The sequence below is a fragment of the Selaginella moellendorffii genome, unplaced genomic scaffold (genome assembly GCF_000143415.4).
Source record: "Selaginella moellendorffii unplaced genomic scaffold, v1.0 SELMOscaffold_177, whole genome shotgun sequence".
In the NCBI taxonomy this organism is placed as follows: Eukaryota; Viridiplantae; Streptophyta; class Lycopodiopsida; order Selaginellales; family Selaginellaceae; genus Selaginella; species Selaginella moellendorffii.
In genome coordinates this window covers 1,187-5,702 of record NW_003314437.1, presented here as the reverse complement: position 1 = coordinate 5,702, position 4,516 = coordinate 1,187, and the positions used below count along the sequence as shown (strand labels likewise).

General features: G+C 39.3%; 2 long non-coding RNA genes across 2 annotated transcripts; both read right to left on the bottom strand.

Moving 5' to 3' along the window:
• Positions 1–2,745: 2,745 nt before the first annotated feature.
• On the bottom strand, positions 2,746–3,124 carry LOC112343671. The gene is made up of 3 exons (XR_002991355.1): positions 3,029–3,124; positions 2,819–2,962; positions 2,746–2,761 (listed from the first exon to the last, which is right to left on the bottom strand). It is a non-coding gene; the product is annotated as an uncharacterized LOC112343671 (long non-coding RNA).
• A 267-nt stretch (positions 3,125–3,391) lies between these two features.
• Positions 3,392–3,710, bottom strand: LOC9636590. Its single transcript, XR_002991356.1, has 3 exons — positions 3,667–3,710; positions 3,459–3,611; positions 3,392–3,408 (listed from the first exon to the last, which is right to left on the bottom strand). It is a non-coding gene; the product is annotated as an uncharacterized LOC9636590 (long non-coding RNA).
• Between the last annotated feature and the right edge of the window lie 806 nt (positions 3,711–4,516).

The window sequence follows — 4,516 nt, the reverse complement described above, 5'->3', positions numbered from 1 at the left end:
GGATTCGATTATTTACAACTCTTTTCTTTATTCTAGAACAATAATATATCAGAAAAGTCATGAATGGTATATCGATACATTTCATATATGTAAGTTTCAATTGATGATGAATGAAATAAATCTTAGAATATATCTTAGGCATGACAACTAAATGTATTTAATTTCCGTTATATATTAATAAGTACCATTAGATTACTGATAGAAACTAAATTATTATACAGAAGAAGAAGCTAGAAATATTAAGTTATCTATTTTAAGTTAGAATATATCATATTGTTATATAAACTATTTTCTTCATATTATACTTTAAAATATTTTTATGATTTCTGAATTCTATGTTTTCAAAAAATTACATATAATAAATTCTCTATAAGTACATAGGATGTTATTTTATTTTTATAGTATTTTTATATTTGTATTTGACATCCTCCCCATTCATAGTATTTATATTCATACTTTTAAGAGTAACTAATGAAAAGTTAAAATTATATATTATATGTCATTATCATTATTTCTGTATATAGTTTTATATTAAGATAATGCTAATATGAATTAAGATTATTATCTCTATGTTTCAATTATTTTTATTCAATATTATTGCATTATAACAATGTTTTTGAGGAGCTGTAATAGCTGGAGCTATTCAACTCTTCTATTGAATAGAAGAGGAAAATAGCATTGAATAGAAGTTATTTTCTATCATATTTCTATATTTGATCGAAATATATTATTTTCTATAGTCATTCTATTGTACCATCTTTGTACTACAAACTTATGTTTAATTTTAATAATGTAGTATCAAATTAATCAAATACTCTTTGTTCTGTAAAGGTTTCATTCTATAGAACAAAGAGTATGTTGAAATATCTACTGAGAGATATACCATACCCAAGAGAAATAGATCTTCTTTTCTAATTTTACAATGTCAGAAATTATGCTTGTAAACAATGTTAAATTTATCTTAATTTTGCTACTATTCATCTCCAGAGAAATGGACAATAATGCAATTAAATAATAATGCAAATTTTGGGGAATATAAGATCATTTTTTAATCATCATTAAATTTGAATTTGAAATTTTTATTACCTTTTTATTAAAAATTTTATTTGAATTTGATTTTTTATTGCAAGTAGAATAGCTTTGGTAGGTGTTAGTTCTGTTTAGATCATCATGCAACGATGCTGTTTCTTATTGATAAGTATTTTTGGTTTTTTTTTCTGTTTTGTATTCAAGCAAACATAGCAATAGCACAATAGAATAGAGATTCTTGTATGTGCAAGTCACTCTTTTTTTCTGTTTTACTGTTTTCTGCCTGCACGTTTCCTTTTGAATGTTTTAAGCGTTTTTAGGATTGTGATCTAGAGCGACATATAGACTTTTTTGTTTTTTACCTAATACCTTTACGAGAGAGAGCAAAACACTAAATAAAATCAAACACGGAAATCATTTCTATGCCCTGAGTTAATGTACAAATATCATGTACTGAATCAAACCAAGCTCATGGCTTCAAAGGTGTGTCTATAAACACGTACATACACAACAGTTGTCTTATTCCTTCAGAAATGGCTTTTTTAAAAACAGTTCATGGCTTTGTCTGTAAGAAAGTAGAGTAGGCTGCCATGTAGAGCTCCAATCCTTGTTCTCCACCACCTCAGCTGCCATGTACTTCGCTGTTGTGATATCTCCTAAAGGTGCTGATCACCACTTTCTCGCACATGTTTAGCTTGGAAAGAATGTTGTCGAGCTTGAGATCCTGGTGACCCACGCCTCTCAAATAAATCTATTTGAAAGTCTTTACCAGCTGCTTGATGATTCTGGCTGCTTTCTCCTCACCAATCTTCTTGCAAATATGCTATATTTAAAAGACCACATAATTATGGAATAACGCCTTAAGAAATGAAGGCAATATTTCCACCAATGAACGTAACCACTCGAGGAAAAATGCCCGTGCCCTGTCCAAAATGAGACTCAGACAACACTACAAAGTCGGCAAACTTTCCTTGCGTCAGCGACCCAACCAAATCCTCTAATGCAGCTGCATACACAGCCGAGGATGTGTACCTGTGAATCCAAAAACACGAACTGCATTTCAGTTTTCTCATCTGTTTTCTCTTACCCTGCCACTGCGTCCCATGCAGAAATCCTTTCCTCGGGAATCCAGGGATGACTCCAGCCCGAAGGTGTTCTCTCCATGGCAGAGCAGATCCCTCCAACTGGATTCACGGCTACCACCTTGAGACAAACCATTCACGTAACGCCAAAGAAAAAGTAATTGACAGGCTTACAGGCCAGTCGGATCCTAACCACGCTACTGTTTTCGAGGGACCAGAGGTTATAAGATCCGCGTGAGCACCTTCTAACCAAATTTCTTCACGGCGTAGTAAGCATCATCTAGAAGTTGCTCTGGCTGTACAAAAATATAGGGTTTTGCAATGGAGGCAAAATGCAGTCATCTGCGTCGATGCGCACAATGCATGGTTTCTTCAGACTCCTCTCTGCTCGGTTTGGCCTTTACTACGGCCTTTTGGACGTCCTGTGGTTTCCTTCTGTGATGTTTTCCTTCCTGGCGTTAGAGAGTAACTGAGGATCAAACGAAACAAACCTCGCCATGTAAGATAGCACTGCCTGAGCAAAGCCAGGCTTGTACGAGAAGAGCAGCCCATGGAAGAGCTTCCCATCGATGGAGGCTTCTAGTTGAATACGTCGCTTACTCTAGCCTTGAACATCTTCTCGCCTAGTGGCTGAACGTGAGCTTGAAACTCTGTAGCATGAGTTTGACAGGGAAATATTGGAGAGGTCCAAGGTTTTCCACAGATACCTCCGTGAGATGAAACCAAGCTCTTGTCCGCATCCCGTTGCTTGTCTAGCATGAATGGCGTGGCACGATACTCTTGCTGCCTTCTCTTAAGTTCCTTACGCATGGATAGCTTTGGTTCTGATGGATCTTTCTCCCTCAGCATCTCTTCACAGAAAAACGGCAACCATATTGTCAAGAATGGCAGCAATGTCAATAAAAGAAGAAGCCAACCTGTGTCGAGGAAATACATGTCATCCAGAGCTTCAAGCTCTTCGTTACATCCCCCATAGAAGAATAATATGCCTCGCTCTGCGTTCACAGAATCTCCTGCAAGGGAGAAACGTGGAGAAGGCCCGGGACCAGAGGGATTCGAAGTCGCCCAAACACCAGTCGCTACAAAATACATAAAAGCCCCATGAGAGACCAACAGGAAACAAATCTACCTACAAGCGCACGTACTTAAGTCAAGAGTATGGACGTCATTGAATAGCTTGCGATCATCGGAGAATCCTCCAAACACGACAAGATACTTTCCATGGCTGATTGTTGTGTGCCCGGCTCTTGGCATCAGCTCGGCACCAGTCGTCTTTACCTCTGCCATGCCATTGTTTCTGGAAACGCAAATGAATTCGCAAGTTTAAAACCAGCACAATGTATGTACCTGTGTCCAGAATATGAACGTCGTTTAGATAGGCATTACCACCGTCCTCGCCACCCATGACAACGAAACAGTTCTTATAGGAAGAGCAGGTATGGCTATCCCGAGAAATAGGCGAGACTCCAGTGGTAGAAATCTTCTTCCAGACAAAAGTATCTACAGGGAAAAAAAAAAGTTTAGAAGAAAACAAGGAAAGTTAACAGGATATTACTCGTGTTCAAAACATGGAGGTCGTTGTAGTACTCCTCCTCTGAGGGATCGTTGGATTTCCCACTTCTTCCAAACATGAACAGGTTGTCACCGATGAGAGACGCGCTATGTCCTTCTCTCGGAGCAGGAACATCACCAAAGTGTTGGTAGCTGCATCGGATGATAAGAACAAGAAAAAAAAATCGATACAACTCGGAGCTTACCAGTATCCAAAACAAAGAGTATGATTGAGCGGGCTGGTTCCATCGGTACCACCAAACACATAGAGCTTATACCCGACGGCCATTGAGCTGTGGCTGTCTCGAGGAGAAGGGTGCGTTCCTTTCATCACAGGCTTGCTCCAGGTGTACGTCCCTGCGCGATCCCACCAGAAGAGTGAAGAACCTTGATTCTAGTCGTCGATGACAACGTGAATCCCCTCGTTGTCCGAGACGTTGTCCCTGTCGTGAGCTCCATCCACCATAGCCTCTTCGCCTTTCACTCCCAATCCTCGTCGCATTTCCGAGCAGAGCACGTCGATCTGTCAAATGCACCTGCGCAGGCGGATGCCAGCGATTTTTTTCCCAGCGTAAGTCTGGAAGGCATCAAGCTTGTTCTCGCTGACCATCGAGCACAACTATGGCCACACAGAGAAAGCCGTGAGCCTCTCAAACCTTTGCAAATGGAGAAACAAACACAACCTCGTTGTAATAGGCTGGGACTTTCAGCCGCTTAGGATCGTTATCCAGTGCCGTTCCCAGGACTTCTTCCAGAGCTGTCCAAAAATGAACGCGTTACAGTTTTTTCTAGTGTCTAAATCGAAGGAACTCACTCAAAGGTGTTGGATAAGGAACAAATGTAGGTTTCGGCTT